Source organism: Triticum dicoccoides, chromosome 1A (genome assembly GCF_002162155.2).
Source record: "Triticum dicoccoides isolate Atlit2015 ecotype Zavitan chromosome 1A, WEW_v2.0, whole genome shotgun sequence".
Classification (NCBI taxonomy): domain Eukaryota; kingdom Viridiplantae; phylum Streptophyta; class Magnoliopsida; order Poales; family Poaceae; genus Triticum; species Triticum dicoccoides.
The window spans coordinates 318,909,784-318,929,293 of NC_041380.1; positions in this window are offsets into that span (position 1 = coordinate 318,909,784).

Consider the following 19,510-nt stretch of genomic DNA (forward strand, 5'->3'; position numbering starts at 1 on the left):
TTCACTTATATCATTTGAGTATGGCTTTATAGAATGCTTCATGTGCTTCACTTATATCATTTGAAGTTTGGATTGCCTGTTTCTCTTCACTTAGACAACCGCCATTTGTAGAATGCTCTTTTGATTCACTTAGATTTGTTAGAGCGTGGGTATATCTTTTGTAGAAAGAATTAAACTCTCTTGCTTCACTTATATCTATTTAGAGAGATGACAGGAATTGGTCATTCACATGGTTAGTCATAAAATCCTACATAAAACTTGTAGATCACTAAATATGATATGTTTGATTCCTTGCAATAGTTTTGCGATATAATGATGGTGATATTAGAGTCATGCTAGTGGGTAGTTGTGGATTAGTATAAATACTTGTGTTGAGGTTTGTGATTCCTGTAGCATGCACGTATGGTGAACCGTTATGTAACGAAGTCGGAGCATGAGGTATTTATTGATTGTCTTCCTTATGAGTGGCGGTCGGGGACGAGCGATGGTCTTTTCCTACCAATCTATCCCCCTAGGGGCATGCGTAGTAGTACTTTGCTTCGAGGGCTAATAAACTTTTCCAAAAAGTATGTGAGTTATTTATGACTAATGTTGAGTCCATGGATTATACGCACTCTCACCCTTCCATCATTGCTAGCCTCTCTAGTATCGCGCAACATTAGCCGATACCTTAAACCCACCATATACCTTCCTCAAAACAGCCACCATACCTACCTATCATGGCATTTCCATAGCCATTCCAAGATATATTGCCATGCAACTTCCATCATCATCATATACATGACTTGAGCATTCATTGTCATATTGGTTTGCACGATCGTAAGATAGCTAGCATGATATTTTCATGGCTTGTCCATTTTTTGATGTCATTGCTATGCTAGATCATTGCACATCCCGGTACACTGCCAGAGGCATTCATATAGAGTCATATCTTTGTTCTAGCATCGAGTTGTAATATTGAGTTGTAAGTAAATAAAAGTGTGATGATCATCATTATTAGAGCATTGTCCCAGTGAGGAAAGGATGATGGAGACTATGATTCCCCCACAAGTCGGGATGAGACTCCGGACTTTAAATAAAAAATAAAAGAGGCCTAAGAAGCCCAAATAAAAAAGAGAGGCCAAAGAAGCCCACCAAAAAAAAGAAAAAAAGAAAAAAAATAAAAAAATGTGAGAAAAAGAGAGAAGGGGCAATGCTATTATCCTTTTACCACACTTGTGCTTCAGAGTAGCACCATGTTCTTCATATAGAGAGTCTCTTGAGTTATCACTTTCATATACTAGTGGGAATTTTTCATTATAGAACTTGGCTTGTATATTCCAATGATGGGCTTCCTCAAATGCCCTAGGTCTTCATGAGCAAGCAAGTTGGATGCACACCCACTTAGTTTCAGTTTGAGCTTTCATATACTTATAGCTCTAGTGCATCCGTTGCATGGCAATCCCTACTCACTCACATTGATATCTATTGATGGGCATCTCCATAGCCCGTTGATACACCTAGTTGATGTGAGACTATCTTCTCCTTTTTGTCTTCTCCACAAGCACCATTCTATTCCACCTATAGTGCTATGTCCATGGCTCATGCTCATGTATTGCGTGAGGGTTGAAAATGCTGAAGCGCGTTAAAAAGTATGAACCAATTGCTCGGCTTGTCATCGGGGTTGTGCATGATGTGACTATTTTGTGTGGTGAAGATGGAGCATAGCCAGACTATATGATTTTGTAGGGATAACTTTCTTTGGACATGTTATTTTGAAAAGACATGATTGCTTTATTAGTAGGGTTGAAGTATTAGTGTTTTTATGTCAAATGATAGACTATTGCTTTGAATCACTCATATCTTAATATTCATGCCATGATTAGATATGTGATCAAGATTATGCTAGGTAGCATTCCACATCAAAAATTATCTTTTTTATCATTTACCTACTCGAGGACGAGTAGTAATTAAGCTTGGGGATGCTTGATACGTCTCCATCGTATCTATAATTTTTAATTGTTCCATGCCAATACTATACAACTTTCATATACTTTTGGCAACTTTTTATACTATTTTGGGACTAACATATTGAACCAGTGCCCAGTGCCAGTTCCTGTTTGTTGCATGTTTTATGTTTCGCAGAATATCCATATCAAACGGAATCCAAACGGGATAAAAACAGACGGAGCATATTTTTGGAATATTTGGAGAATTCCAGAACAAAAATCCACGGGAGACGGTGCCTGAGGTGGCCATGAGGCAGGGGGCGCACCCCTGGCCATCGTGGGCCACCCGTAAGGCGGTTGATGCCCTTCTTCGGCCGCAAGAAAGCTAATTTTTGGAAAAAAAATCACGACGAAGGTTTCAGTCCAACTGGAGTTACGGATCTCCATATATATACGAAACGGTGAAAGGGCAGCAGAACAGAAAGCAGAAACAGAGAGAGACAGAGAGTCGGATCCAATCTCGAAGGGGCTCTCGCCCCTCCCATGCCATGGAGGCCAAGGACCAGAGGGGAAACCCTTCTCCCATCTAGGGAGGAGGTCAAGGAAGAAGAAGACGAAGGGCCCCCCTCTCCCCTTCTCTTCCGGTGGCGCCGGAACGCTTCCGTGGCCATCATCATCATCACCGCCATCTACTCCAACACCTTCGCCATCTTCACCAACATCTCCATCACCTTCCCCCCTCTATCTACAGCGGTCCACTCTCCCGCAACCCGTTGTACCCTCTACTTGAACATGGTGCTTTACGCTTCATATTATTATCCAATGATGTGTTGCCATCCTATGATGTCTGAGTAGATTTTCGTTGTCCTATCGGTGGTTGATGAATTGCTATGATTGATTTAATTTGCTTGTGGTTATGTTGCTGTCCTTTGGTGCCCATCATATGAGAGCGCGCGTGGATCACACCATAGGGTTAGTTGTATGTTGATAGGACTATGTATTGGAGGGCAAGAGTGACAGAAGCTTCAACCTAGCATAGAAATTGATGCATACGGGATTGAAGGGGGACCAATATATCTTAAGGCTATGGTTGGGTTTTACCTTAATGAACGTTAGTAGTTGCGGACACTTGCTAATAGTTCCAATCATAAGTGCATAGAATTCCAAGTCAGGGATGACATGCTAGCAATGTCCTCTCCCACATAGTACTTGCTATCGGTCTAGTAAAGTAGTCAATTGCTTAGGGACAATTTCGCAACTCCTACCACCGCTTTTCCATACTCGCTATATTTACTTTATTGTTTCTTTATCTAAACAGCCCCTAGTTTTTATTTACGGAATATTTATTATCTTGCAATCCTATCCAAAAACACCTACAAAGTACTTCTAGTTTCATACTTGTTCTAGGTAAAGCGAGCATCAAGTGTGTGTAGAGTTGTATCGGTGGTCGATAGAACTTGAGGGAATATTTGTTCTGCCTTTAGCTCCTCGTTGGGTTCGGCACTCTTACTTATCAAAAACTGTTGCGATCCCCTATACTTGTGGGTTATCACCTGACTCCTTACCTTCGTCGAGCTCCCAATCTTCAGAGTTGCATTTAATTCTTTCCAATAAATCTCATATGAATTCAATAGTCTTCATCATAAAAGAACCAGTACAAGAAGTATCGAGCATGGATCGATTATTGAGAGAAAGCCGAGCATAATTTTTTTGAATAATAATTTCTCTTGAGAGCTCATGATTGGGGCATTAATATAACATTGACTTAAGCCTCCCCCAAGCTTGAGCGATACTTTCTCCTTCGCGAGGCCAAAAATTATATATATAATTACGATCATGGTGAACCAGATGCATAGGATAAAACTTCTGATGAAATTCAAATTTCAATCGGTTCTAGTTCCATGATCCAATATCATCACATAGCCTAATCCATGTCAATGCCTTTTTCTTCAAATATAAATGGAAGACCTTCTTATTGATAACATCCTCGGGCATACCTGCAAGCTTAAATAATCCACAAACTTCATCCACGTTGATTAGGTGCATATCAGGATGTAATGTCCCATCTCCTATAAAAGGATTAGCTAATCATACCTGAGGGAATTTCAATGTAAACATTTTCAGTAGGTTTAGTAGGTAAGGAGAAACTCTTTGCTCTACTGGTCGAGGTGAAGATACCCCGAACAAGCCCCTCAAAGGATTATTTTCCATAGTAACAAGTGACAGTAAATTTCAGCACACTATATAAATTTTTCCTTACCAAATTCCACCTACCAAAGGCGCTTCACTCCCCGGCAACGGCGGCAGAAAAGAGTCTTGATGACCCACAAGTATAGGGGATCTACCATAGTCCTTTCAATAAGTAAGAGTGTCGAACCCAACGAGGAGCAGAAGGAAATGACAAGCTGTTTTCAGTAAGGTATTCTCTGCAAGCACTGAAATTATCGGTAGTAGATAGTTTTGTGATAAGGTAATTCATAACGGGTAACAAGTAACAAAAGTAAACAAGGTGCAGCAAGGTGGCCCGATCCTTTTTGTAGCAAAGGACAAGCCTGGACAAACTCTTATATAAAGGAAAGCGCTCCCGAGGACATATGGGAATTATTGTCAAGCTAGTTTTCATCATGCTCATATGATTCATGTTCATTACTTTGATAATTTGATATGTGGGTGGACCGGTTCTTGGGTACTTCCCTTCCTTGGACAAGCACCCACTTATGATTAACCCCCTTCGCAAGCATCCGCAACTACGAAAGAAGAATTAAGGTAAACCTAACCATAGCATGAAACATATGGATCCTAATCAGCCCCTTGCGAAGCAACACATAGACTAGGGTTTAAGCTTTTGTCACTCTAGCAACCCATCATCTACTTATTACTTCCCAATGCCTTCCCCTAGGCCCAAACAATGGTGAGGTGTCATGTAGTCGACGTTCACATAACACCACTAGAGGAAAGACAACATACATCTCATCAAAATATCGAACGAATACCAAATTCACATGACTACTTATAACAAGACTTCTCCCATGTCCTCAGGAACAAATGTAACTACTCACAAATCATATTCATGTTCATAATCATAGGGGTATTAATATGCATAAAGGATCTGAACATATAATCTTCCACCGAATAAACCAACTAGCATCAACTACAAGGAGTAATCAACGCTACTAGCAACCCACAGGTACCAATCTGAGGTTTTGAGACAAAGATTGGATACAAGAGATGAACTAGGGTTTGAGAGGAGATGGTACTGGCGAAGATGTTGATGGAGATTGACCCCCTACCGATGAGAGGATCAATGGTGATGACGACGGTGACGATATCCCCCTCCCAGAGGGATGTTTCCCCAGTAGAACTGCTCTGCCGGAGCCCTAGATTGGTTCCGCCAAGGTTCCACCTCGAGACGGTGGCGCTTTGTCCAGAAAACTTTCTTATAATTTTTTCCAAGGCAAAAGACACCTTATACCAGAAGATGGGCATCGGGGGGCATCCAGGTGGCACACGAGGCAGGGGGCGTGCCCAGGGGGTAGGGCGCGCCCTCCACCCTTGTGGATGGTGGGTGGCCCCCCTCTGGTGCTTTCTTCACCCAATATTTTTAATATATTCCAAATCAGACTTTCGTGGAGTTTCAGGACTTTTGGAGTTGTGCATAATAGGTCTATAATATTTGCTCCTTTTCAAGCCCATAATTCTAGCTGCCAGCATTCTCCCTCTTCATGTAAACCTTGTAAAATAAGAGAGAAAAGGCATAAGTATTGTGACATAATGTGTAATAACAGCCCATAATGCAATAATCAATATAAAAGCAGGATGCAAAATGGACGTATCATTGCTCCTGCAGCAGGTCTTGCACCTAGCGGTGCTCCCAGGACGTAATTCTTCTATGCAGCAATGAGGATAATTCTCAAGTTACGGACCCAGTCCATGTAGTTTCTACCATCATCTTTCAACTTAGATTTCTCTAGGAACGCATTAAAATTCAAGGTTACGGTAGCACGGGCTGTTGATCTATAACAACATAGACATGCCAATTACTATCAGGTACTAAGTTCATGATAAATTAAAGTTCAATTAATCATATTACTTAAGAACTCCCACTTAGATAGACGTCCATCTAGTCATCTAAATGATCACGTGATCCATATCAACTAAACTATGTCCAATCATCACGTGAGATGGAGTAGTTTTCAATGGTGAACATCACTATGTTGATCATATCTACTATATGATTCATGTTCGACCTTTCGGTCTCAGTGTTCCGAGGCCATATTTGCATATGCTAGGCTCGTCAAATTTAACCTGTGTATTCTACACGTGCAAAAACTGGCTTGCATCCATTGTATGTGAACGTAGAGATTATCACACCCGATCATCATGTGATGTTTCGGCATGATGAACTGTAGCAACAGTGCATACTTAGGGAGAACACTTGTACCTTGAAATTTAGTGAGGGGTCATCTTATAATGCTACCGTCGTACTAAGCAAATAAGATGCATAAAGGATAAACATCACATGCAATCAAAATAAGTGATATGATATGGCCATCGTCATCTTGTGCCTTTGATCTCTATCTCCAAAGCACCATCATGATCACCATCGTCACCGTCTTGACACCTTGATCTCCATCGTAGCATCATTGTCGTCTTGCCAACTATTGCTTCTACAACTATCGCTATCGCTTAGTGATAAAGTAAAAAAATTACATGGCGATTGCATTTCATACTGTAAAGCGACAACCATAAGGCTCTTGCCAGTTGCCGATAACTTCTATAAAACATGATCATCTCATACAACAATTTATATCTCATCATGTCTTGACCATATCACATCACAACATGCCCTGCAAAAACAAGTTAGACGGCCTCTACTTTGTTGTTGCAAGTTTTACGTGGCTGCTACGGGCTTCTAGCAAGAACCGTTCTTACCTACGCATCAAAACCACAACTATTTTTCATCAAGTGTGTTGTTTTAACCTTGAACAAGGACCGGGCGTAGTCAAACTCGATTCAACGAAAGTTGGAGAAACAGACACCCGCCAGCCACCTATGTGCAAAGCACGTCGGTAGAACCAGTCTCATGAACGCGGTCATGTAATGTCGGTCTGGGCCGCTTGATCCAACGATAGCGCTGAATCAAAGTAAGACGTTGCTGGTAAGTAGTATGACTATTATCGCCCACAATTCCTTGTGTTCTACTCGTGCATATAACTTCTACGCATAGACCTGGCTCGGATGCCACTGTTGGAGAACATAGTAATTCAAACAATTTCCTACGATCATGCAAGATCTATCTAGGAGATGCATCGCAACGAGATGGGAGAGTGTGTCCACGTACCCTCATAGACCGAAAGCAGAAGCGTTTAGTAAAGCGGTTGATGTAACCGAATGTCTTCGCGATTCAACCAGTCCTAGCGCCGAACGTACGGCACCTTCGTGTTCAGCACACGTTCAGCTCGATGACGTCCCTCGAGATCTTGATCCAGTTGAGGATAAGGGAGAGTTTCATCAGCACGACAGCGTGTTGACGGTGATGATGAAGTTACAGGTGCAGGGCTTCGCCTAAGCACTACAACGATATGACCGAGGTGTGTAACTGTGCAGGGGGCACCGAACACGGCTAAGAGAAGACTTGGTGTGCCTTTGGGGGTGCCCCCACCCACATATATAAAGGAGGGGGGAAGAGGAGGCCGACCCTAGAGGGGGCGCGCCAAGGGGGGTCCTACTTGGACTCCTGGTCCAAGTAGGATTCGCCCCCCTTTCCTATTCCAACTAGGAGAAGGAGGGAAGGAGGAAGAGGGGAGAAGGAAAGAGAGGGGGCACTGCCCCATCCTAGTACAATTCGGACCAGCCCTGGGGGGGGGGGGCGGCCACCCTTGAGGCCCTTCTATCCTTTCCACTAAAGGCCATTAAGGCCCATTACTTCCCCGGGGGTTCCGGTAACCTCCCGGTACTCTGGAAAATACCCGAAAGACTTCAGAACCATTCCGGTGTCCGAATATAACCTTCCAATATATCGAACTTTACCTCTCAACCATTTCGAGACTCCTCATCATATCCATGATCTAATCCGGGACTCCGAACAAACTTCGGTCATCAAATCACATAACTCATAATACAAATCGTCATCGTACGTTAAGCGTGCGGACCCTACAGGTTCGAGAACTATGTAGACATGACCGAGACACATCTCCGGTCAATAACCAATAGCGGAACCTGGATGCTCATATTGGATCCTACATATTCTATGAAGATCTTTATCGGTCAAACCGCATAACAACATGCGTTGTTCCCTTTGTCATCGATATGTTACTTGGCCGAGAATAGATCATCGGTATCATCATACCTAGTTCAATCTCGTTATCAGAAAGTCTCTTTACTCGTTCCGTAATGTGTCATCCCGTAACTAACTCATTAGTCACATTGCTTGCAAGGGTTATAGTGATGTGCATCACCGAGAGGGCCCAGAGATACCTCTCCGATACTCGGAGTGACAAATCCTAATATCGATCTATGCCAACTCAACAAACACCATCGAAGACACCTCTAGAGCATCTTTATAATCGCCCAGTTACGTTGAGACATTTGATAGCACATAAGGTGTTCCTCCGGTATTTGGGAGTTGCATAATCTCATAGTCAGAGGAACATGTATAAGTCATGAAGAAAGCAATAGCAATAAAACTAAACAATCATTATGCTAAGCTAACGGATGGTTCTTGTCCATCACATGCAATAAAACTAAACAATCATTGTGGTGGTGTCGACGGTGGCCTCGAAGACGAGGTGCTCCTCCAAGATCTGGTGGTCGACACGCATGCCAGCCATAGCGACCTCGTTCGCGCATGTGGCCGCATGCTACTCATCTCCACGTTATACTGCATGTAAAATGGTTATGGGCGACACTTAATTGGAGGAGGGGGCAGTGATTTCGGTGAAAGGTGTCGCTCCATCGGTCGGGGCTTGTGGGACGGGAAAGGAGGAGGATGGTGCGGGTGTGGGTGGATTACGTGACCATATCGACGAGGCCGTGTAGCAATAAGAAGGGTCGGCGGCGAGGAGGCCACACAGCAAGAAAAAGCGTCGCCGGCGAGGTGGCGGCGCTGCAGGAAGAAGGGTCGCCGGCGAGGAAGTGGCGCTGCAAGAAGAAGGGTAGCCGGCGAGGAGGCGGCACTGCAAGAAGAAGGGTCGCCGGCGAGGAGGCGGCACTGCAAGAAGAAGGGTCGCCGGCGAGGAGGCTGAGCTGCAAGTAAGCAGCATTGAAGGTTTGAACTTTGAAAGCAATGAGGAATAGTGCAAAATGTGGCTTTTGTTGGGAGGGAGGGGGCGGGGAGATAGATATTTCCGTAGTGGCCAAAAAATTTCGCTCGGTGCCGCGAGAAACCGGCGCGCAAGTATGGTTCAAGCGGGGGCGGTGGACAGTAGACGATGAAACTTCCTGCGTAAGCCAGACAATACGGTGTGCCAAGATATTTTATAGCACATCCCACACGATTCTTTCTAATAAACTATTTGTGGTATACCTAATTTTTTCATTATATTTTGAAAGATAAAATGGTGTCACAGAGGGAAAGCATGGTGTTCGAATTGCTAGAACATTTACGTACAGTAAACATGCAACTAGTACATGAGTGTCGTGTTTAAATTTGGATTTATTCCGGGTTTGTTTGGCATTTTTATGCATTAATTGAGTTTCTAGGCATTCAATGTGCATAATTCAAATTTGAACTACAAGCACATGCTCCAATGCACCAAATTAGTTTGAAAAATTACATGTGTGTCCTCGGGTGAATTTCTAGGTCCCATGCAACAGATTAGAGGGAAATTCAAACATCTGGGCATCGTGGCTCGACCGAAAAGATTGAAAAACGTGGTTTTTTAATTCCTGTAATTCCAAAACACGCCTGAAAATGATGAAACTTGGCATGGTGTCATTTCATGGGACCAACATGCTGCGGTAATTTTTTGGAACGAATTGGAACAAGCTTTGGCGTAAGGTTCTTGCAAACCGGAGCTTCCCTCAAGAAGGTTCGTGGTTCTGAGAGGGAACATGTCACCTCCGTGTGTGAAACGACATACGTACACTGCTTCTCCCGCATTAATTTTATTACACAGACAGATTAGACCAAATAGAAGTACCGTGCTAAATTTTGGAATTATTCCGGGTTCGTTTGGCCATTTTTATGCATTAATTGAGTTTCTGCGCATTTAATGTGCATAATTCAAATTTGAACTACAAGCACAGGCTCCAGTGCACCAAAATTGTTTGAAAAATCACATGTGTGTCCTTGGGTGAATTTATAGGTCCCATGCAAGAGATGGGAGTGAAATTCAAACATCTAGGCGTCGTGGCTCGACCGTAAAGATTGAGAAACTTGGTTTTTAAATTCCTGTAATTCCAAAACATGCATGAAAATCATGAAACTTGGCATGGTGTCATGATATGGCACCAACATGATGCAGTAATTTTTTTGGCCAACTTGGGACAAACTTCGGTGTAAGCTTATTGCAAACCAAAGCTTCCCTCAAGAAGGCTCGTGGTTCCGAGAGGGAACGTGTCACCTCTGTGTGTGAAACGACATACATACACTGCCTTCTCCCACCTTAATTTTTTTACACAGGCAGATTAGACCAATAAGAAGTACCATGCTAAAATTTGGAATTATTCCGGGTTCACTTGGCCTTTTTTATGAATTAATTGAGTTTCTGCGCATTTAATGTGCATAATTCAAATTTGAACTACAAGCATAGGCTCCAGTGCACCAAAGTTGTTTGAAAAATCACATGTGTGCCCTTGGGTGAATTTCTAGCTCTCATGCAAGAGATGGGAGTGAAATTCAAACATCTAGGCATCGTGGCTCGGCCGGAAAGATTAAGAAACTTGGCTTTTTAATTCATGTAATTCCAAAACATGCCTGAAAATCATGGAACTTGGCATGGTGTCATGACATAGCACCAACATGCTGCGGTAATTTTTTTGGCCGAATCGGGACAAGCTTTGGTGTAAGCTTCTTGCAAACCGGAGCTTCCCTCAAGAAGACTCGTGGTTCCCAGAGGGAACGTGTCACCTCCGTGTGCGAAACGACATTCGTACACTAGCTTCTCCCGCCTTATTTTTTACACAGACAGATTAGACCAAATAGAAGTACCGTGCTAAAATTTGGAATTATTCCGGGTTCGTTTGGTCTTTTTATGCATTAATTGAGTTTCTGCGCATTTAATGTGCATAATTCAAATTTGAACTACAAGCACAGGCTCTAGTGCACCAAAGTTGTTTGAAAAATCACATGTGTGCCCTTGGGTGCATTTCTAGGTCCTATGCAAGAGATGGGGGTGAAATTCAAACATCTGGGCGTCGTGGCTCGGCCGGAAAGATTGAGAAACTTGGTTTTTTAATTTATGTAATTCCAAAACACGCCTGAAAATCATGAAACTCCGCATGGTGTCATGAGATGGCACCAACATGCCGCGGTAATTTTTTTTGGCCGAATTGGGACAAGCTTTGGTGTAAGCTTCTTGCAAACTAGAGCTTCCCTCAAGAAGCCTCGTGGTTCTGAGAGGGAACGTTTCTCTTCCGTGTGTGAAACAACATACGTACACTGCCTTCTCCCACCTTAATTTTTTTACACAGACAGGTTAGACCAAATAGAATACGGTGCTAAATTTTGGAATTATTCCGGGTTCATTTGGCCTTTTTATGCATTAATTGAGTTTTTGCGCATTTAATGTGCATAATTCAAACTTGAACTACAAGCACAGGCTCCAGTGCACCAGAGTTGTTTGAAAAATCACATTTGTGTCCTTGGGTGAATTTATAGGTCCCATGCAAGAGATAGGAGTGAAATTTAAACATCTGGGCGTTGTGGCTCAGCCGGAAAGATTGAGACACTTGGTTTTTTTAATTCCTGTAATTCCAAAACACGTCTGAAAATAATGAAACTTCGCTTGGTGTCATGACATGGCACGAACATGCTGCGGTAATTTTTTTGGACGAATTGGGACAAGCTTTGGTGTAAGCTTCTTGAAAACCGGAGCTTCCCTCAAGAAGGCTCGTGGTTCCGAGAGGTAACGTGTCACTTCCGTGTGCGAAACGACATACGTACACTGCCTTCTCCCGCCTTAATTTTTTTACACGGGCATATTAGACCAAATAGAAGTACCATGCTAAATTTCGGAATTATTCCGGGTTCCTTTGGCCTTTTTATGAATTAATTGAGTCTCTGCGTATTTATTGTGCACAATTTAAATTTGAACTACAAGCATAGGCTTCAGTGCACCAAAGTTGTTTGAAAAATCACATGTGTGTCTTTGGGTGAATTTCTAGCTCCCATGAAAGAGATGGGAGTGAAATTCAAACATCTGGCATCGTGGCTCGGCCGGAAAGATTGAGAAACTTGGATTTTTAATTCATGTAATTCCAAAACATGCCTGAAAATCATGAAACTTGGCATGGTGTCATGACATGGCACCAACCATCTGCGGTAATTTTTTTGGCTGAATTGGAACAAGCTTTGGTGTATGCTTCTTGCAAACCCGAGATTCCCTCAAGAAGGCTCGTGGTTCTGAGACGGAACGTGTCACCTCCGTGTGCGAAATGACATACGTACACTGCCTTCTCCCACCTTAATCTTTTTACACATGCAGATTAGACCAAATAGAAGTACCGTGCTTAATTTTGGAATTATTCCGGGTTCATTTGGCCTTTATTATGCATTAATTGAGTTTCATCGCATTTAATGTGCATAATTCAAATTTGAACTACAAGCATAGACTCCAGTGCACCAAAGTTGTTTGAAAAATCACATGTGTGTCCTTGGCTGAATTTCTAGGTCCCATGCAAGAGATGGGAGTGAATTTCAAACATCTGGGCATCGTGGCTCGACCGGAAAGATTGATAAACTTGGTTTTTTAATTCCTGTAATTCCAAAACACGCCTGAAAATCATGAAACTTGGCATGGTGTCATGACATGGAACCAACATGCCGCGGTAATTTTTTTGGCCGAATTGGGACAAGCTTTGGACTAAGCTTTTTGCAAACCGGAGCTTCCCTCAAGTAGGCTACCGTGCTAAATTGTGGAATTATTCCGGGTTTGTTTGGCCTTTTTATGCATTAATTGAGTTTTTGCGCATTTAATGTGCATAATTTAAATTTGAACTACAAGCAAAGGCTACAGTGCACCAAAGTTATTTGAAAAATCACATGTGTGTCCTTGGGTGAATTTATAGGTCCCATGAAAGAGATGGGAGTGAAATTCAAACATCTGGGTGTCGTCGCTCGGCCGGAAAGATTGAGAAACTTGGATTTTAATTCCTGTAATTCCAAAACACGCCTAAAACTCATGAAACTTGGCATGGTGTCATGACATGGCAACAACATCTTGTGGTAATTTTTTTGGACGAATTGGGACAAGCTTTGGTGTAAGCTTTTTGCAAACCGGAGCTTCCCTCAAGAAGGCTCGTGGTTCCGAGAGGGAACTGTCACCTCCGTGTGCGAAACGATATATGTACACTGCCTTCTCCTGCCTTAATTTTTTACATAGACAGATTACACCAAATAGAAGTAGCGTGCTAAATTTTGGAATTATTCCGGGTTCGTTAGGTCTTTTTATGCATTAATTGAGTTTTTGCGCATTTAATATGCACAATTCAAATTTGAACTTCAAGCATAGGCTCCAGTGCACCAAAGTTGTTTGAAAAATCACATGTGTGTCGTTGGATGAATTTCTAGGTCCCATGCAAGAGATGGGAGGGAAATTCAAACATCTGGGCGTTGTGGCTCGGTCGGAAAGATAGAGAAACTTGGTTTTTTTAATTCATGTAATTCCAAAACACACCTAAAAATCATGAAACTTGGCATGGTGTCATGACATGGCACCAACATGCTGCGGTAATTTTTTTGGCCGAATTGGGACAAGCTTTGGTGTAAACTTCTTGCAAACCGGAGCTTCCCTCAAGAAGGCTCATGGTTCTGAGAGGGAACCTGTCACCTTCGTGTGCGAAACGACATTCGTACACTGTCTTCTCCCGCCTTAATTTTGTGACACAGGCAGATTAGACCAAATAGAAGTATTGTGCTAAATTTTCGAATTATTCCGGGTTCATTTGGCCTTTATTATGCATTAATTGAGTTTCTGCGCATTTAATGTGCATATTAAAATTTGAACTACATGCCCAGGCTCCAGTGCACTAAAGTTGTTTGAAAAATCACATGTGTGTCCTTGGGTGCATTTCTAGGTCCCATGCAAGAGATGGGGGTGAAATTCAAACATCTGGACCTCGTGGCTCGGCCGGAAAGATTGAGAAACTTGGTTTTTTAATTTATGTAATTCTAAAACACGTCTGAAAATCATGAAACTTCGCATGGTGTCATGAGATGGCACCAACATGCTGCAGTAATTTTTTTTGGCCGAATTGGTACAAGCTTTCGTGTAAGCTTCTTGCAAACCGGAGCTTCCCTCAAGAAGGCTCGTGGTTCTGAGAGGGAACGTTTCACCTCCGTGTGCGAAACGACATACGTACACTGCCTTCTCCCGCCTTAATTTTTTTACACAGATAGGTTAGACCAAATAGAAGTAAGGTGCTAAATTTTGGAATTATTCCAGGTTTGTTTGGCCTTTTTATGCATTAATTGAGTTTTTGCGCATTTAATGTGCATAATTCAAACTTGAACTACAAGCACAGGCTCCAGTGCACCAAAGTTGTTTGAAAAACATCACATTTGTTTCCTCGGGTGAATTTATAGATCCCATGCAAGAGATGGGAGTGAAATTTAAACATCTGGGCGTTGTGGCTCGGCCGGAAAGATTGAGAAACTTGGTTTTTTAATTCCTGTAATTCCCAAACACGCGTGAAAATAATGAAACTTCGCATGGTGTCATGACATGGCACCAACATGCCGCGGTAATTTTTTTGGACGAATTGGGACAAGCTTTGGTGTAAGCTTCTTGCAAACCGGGGCTTCCCTCTAGAAGGCTCGTGGTTCTGAGAGGGAACATGTCACTTCCGTGTGCGAAACGACATACGTACACTGCCTTCTCCCGCCTTAATTTTTTTACGCAGGCTGATTAGACCAAATAGAAGTACCGTGCTAAATTTTTGAATTATTCTGGGTTCGTTTGGCCTTTTTATGAATTAATTGAGTTTCTGCGTATTTATTGTGCAGAATTGATATTTGAAATACAAGCATAGGCTTCAATGCACCAAAGTTGTTTGAAAGATCACATGTGTTTCTTTGGGTGAATTTCTAGCTCCCATGCAAGAGATGGGAGTGAAATTCAAACATCTGGGCATCGTGGCTCGGCCGGAAAGATTGAGAAACTTGGTTTTTAATTCATGTAATTCCAAAACACGCCTGAAAATCATGAAACTTGGCATGGTGTCATGACATGGCACCAACTTGCTGCTGTAAATTTTTTGGCCGAATTGGACCAAGCTTTGGTGTATGCTTCTTGCAAACCCGAGCTTCCCTCAAGAAGGCTCGTGGTTCCGAGACGGAACGTGTCACCTCCGTGTGCGAAACGACATAAGTACACGGCCTTCCCCCGCCTTAATCTTTTTACACAGGCAAATTAGACCAAATAGAAGTATCATGCTTAATTTTGGAATTATAACGGGTTCATCTGGCATTTATTATGCATTAGTTGAGTTTCATCGCTTTTAATGTGCATAATTCAAATTTGAACTACAAGCACAGACTCTTGTGCACCAAAGTTGTTTGAAAAATCACATGTGTGTCCTTGGGTGATTTTCTAGGTCCCATGCAAGAGATGGGAGTGAAATTCAAACATCTGGGCATCGTGGCTCGGCCGAAAAGATTGAGAAACTTGCTTTTTAATTCCTGTAATTCCAAAACACGCCTGAAAATCATGAAACTTGGCATGGTGTCATGACATGGCACCAACAAGCCGCGGTAATTTTTTTGGCCGAATTGGGACAAGCTTTGGATTAAGCTTTTCGCAAACCGGAGCTTCCCCAAGAAGGCTACCGTGCTAAATTTTGGAATTATTCCGGGTTCGTTTGGCCTTATTATGCATTAATTGAGTTTTTGCGCATTTAATGTGCATAATTTAAATTTGAACTACAATCAAAGGCTATAGTGCACCAAAGTTATTTGAAAAATCACATGTGTGTCCTCGGGTGAATTTATAGGTCCCATGAAAGAGATGGGAGTGAAATTCAAACATCTGGGCGTCGTCGCTCGGCTGGAAAGATTGAGAAACTTGGTTTTTAATTCCTGTAATTCCAAAACACGCCTGAAACTCATGAAACTTGGCATGGTGTCATGACATGGCAACAACATGCTGCGATAATTTTTTTGGATGAATTGGGACAAGCTTTGGTGTAAGCTTTTTGCAAAACGGAGCTTCCCTCAAGAAGGCTCGTGGTTCCGAGAGGGAACTGTCACCTCCGTGTGCGAAATGACATATGTACACTGCCTTCTCCCGCCTTAATTTTTTACATAGACAGACTACACCAAATAGAAGTACCGTGCTAAATTTTGGAATTATTCCGGGTTCGTTAGGTCTTTTTATGCATTAATTGATTTTTTGCGCATTTAATGTGCACAATTCAAATTTGAACTTCAAGCACACGCTCCAGTGCACCAAAGTTGTTTGAAAAATCAAATATGTGTCGTTGGATGAATTTCTAGGTCCCATGCAAGAGATGGGAGTGAAATTCAAACATCTGGGCGTTGTGGCTCGGCCGGAAAGATTGAGAAACTTGGTTTTTTTAATTCATGTAATTCCAAAACCCACCTAAAAATCATGAAACTTGGCATGGTGTCATGACATGGCACCGACATGCTGCGGTAATTTTTTTGGCTGAAATGGGACAAGCTTTGGTGTAAACTTCTTGCAAACCGGAGCTTCCCTCAAGAAGGCTCGTGGTTCCGAGAGGGAACCTGTCACCTTCGTGTGCGAAACGACATTCGTACACTGTCTTCTCCCGCCTTCATTTTTTGACACAGGCAGATTAGACCAAATAGAAGTACTGTGCTAAAATTTTGAATTATTCCGGGTTCATTTGGCCTTTATTATGCATTAATTGAGTTTCTGCGCATTTAATGTGCATATTAAAATTTGAACTACATGCCCAGGCTCCAGTGCACCAAAGTTGTTTGAAAAATCACAAGTGTGTCCCTGGGTGCATTTCTAGGTCCCATGCAAGAGATGGGGGTGAAATTCAAACATCTCGGCCTCGTGGCTCGGCCGGAAAGATTGAGAAACTTGGTTTTTTAATTTATGTAATTCTAAAACACGTCTGAAAATCATGAAACTTCGCATGGTGTCATGAGATGGCACCAACATGCCGCGGTAATTTTTTTTGGCCGAATTGGGACAAGCTTTCGTGTAAGCTTCTTGCAAACCGGAGCTTCCCCCAAGAAGGCTCGTGGTTCTGAGAGGGAACGTTTCCCCTCCGTGTGCCAAACGACATACGTACACTGCCTTCTCCCGCCTTAATTTTTTTACACAGACAGGTTAGACCAAATAGAAGTATGGTGCTAAATTTTGGAATTATTTCGGGTTCGTTTGGCCTTTTTATGCATTAATTGAGTTTTTGCGCATTTAATGTGCATAATTCAAACTTGAACTACAAGCACAGGCTCCAGTGCACCAAAGTTGTTTGAAAAAATCACATTTGTGTCCTTGGGTGAATTTATAGGTCCCATGCAAGAGATGGGAGTGAAATTTAAACATCTGGGCGTTGTGGCTCGGCCGGAAAGATTGAGAAACTTGGTTTTTTAATTCCTGTAATTCCAAAACACGCCTGAAAATAATGAAACTTCGCATGGTGTCATGACATGGCACCAACTTGCCGTGGTAATTTTTTTGGACGAATTGGGACAAGCTTTGGTGTAAGCTTCTTGCAAACCGGAGCTTCCCTCAAGAAGGCTTGTGGTTCTGAGAGGGAACGTGTCACTTCCGTGTGCAAAACGACATACGTACACTGCCTTCTCCCGCCTTAATTTTTTTACGCAGGCATATTAGACCAAATAGAAGTACCGTGCTAAATTTTTGAATTATTCCGGGTTCGTTTGGCCTTTTTATGAATTAATTGAGTTTCTGCGTATTTATTGTGCAGAATTGATATTTGAACTACAAGCATAGGCTTCAGTGCACCAAAGTTGTTTGAAAGATCACATGTGTGTCTTTGGGTGAATTTCTAGCTCCCATGCAAGAGATGGGAGTGAAATTCAAACATCTGGGCGTCGTGGCTCGGCAGGAAAGATTGAGAAACTTGGTTTTTAATTCATGTAATTCCAAAACACGCCTGAAAATCATGAAACTTGGCATGGTGCCATGACATGGCACCAACTTGTTGCGGTAATTTTTTTGGCCGTATTGGAACAAGCTTTGGTGTATGCTTCTTGCAAACCCGAGCTTCCCTCAAGAAGGCTCGTGGTTACGAGACGGAACGTGTCACCTCCGTGTGCGAAACGACATAAGTACACTGCCTTCTCCCGCCTTAATCTTTTTACACGGGCAAATTAGACCAAATAGAAGTACCATGCTTAATTTTGGAATTATTCCGGGTTCATTTGGCCTTTATTATGCATTAATTGAGTTTCATCACATTTAATGTGCATAATTCAAATTTGAACCACAAGCACAGACTCCAGTGCACCAAAGTTTTTTGAAAAATCACATGTGTGTCCTTGGGTGATTTTCTAGGTCCCATGCAAGAGATGGGAGTGAAATTCAAACATCTGGGCATCGTGGCTCGGCCGAAAAGATTGAGAAACTTGGTTTTTTAATTCCTGTAATTCCAAAACACGCCTGAAAATCATGAAACTTGGCATGGTGTCATGACATGGCACCAACATGCCGCGGTAATTTTTTTGGCCGAATTGGGACAAGCTTTGGATTAAGCTTTTCGCAAATCGGAGCTTCCCCAAGAAGGCTACCGTGCTAAATTTTGGAATTGTTCCGGGTTCGTTTGGCCTTATTATGCATTAATTGAGTTTTTGCGCATTTAATGTGCATAATTTAAATTTGAACTACAATCAAAGGCTATAGTGCACCAAAGTTATTTGAAAAATCACATGTGTGTCCTCGGGTGAATTTATAGGTCCCATGAAAGAGATGGGAGTGAAATTCAAACATCTGGGCGTCGTCGCTCGGCCGGAAAGATTGAGAAACTTGGTTTTTAATTCCTGTAATTCCAAAACACGCCTTAAACTCATGAAACTTGGCATGGTGTCATGAGATGGCAACAACATGTTGCGATAATTTTTTTGGATGAATTGGGACAAGCTTTGGTGTAAGCTTTTTGCAAAACGGAGCTTCCCTCAAGAAGGCTCGTGGTTCTGAGAGGGAATTGTCACCTCCGTGTGCGAAACGACATATGTACACTGCCTTCTCCCGCCTTAATTTTTACATAGACAGATTACACCAAATAGAAGTACCGTGCTAAATTTTGGAATTATTCTTGGTTCGTTAGGTCTTTTTATGCATTAATTGAGTTTTTGCGCATTTAATGTGAAAAATTCAAATTTGAACTTCAAGCACAGGCTCCAGTGCACCAAAGTTGTTTGAAAAATCACATGTGTGTCGTTGGGTGAATTTCTAGGTCCCATG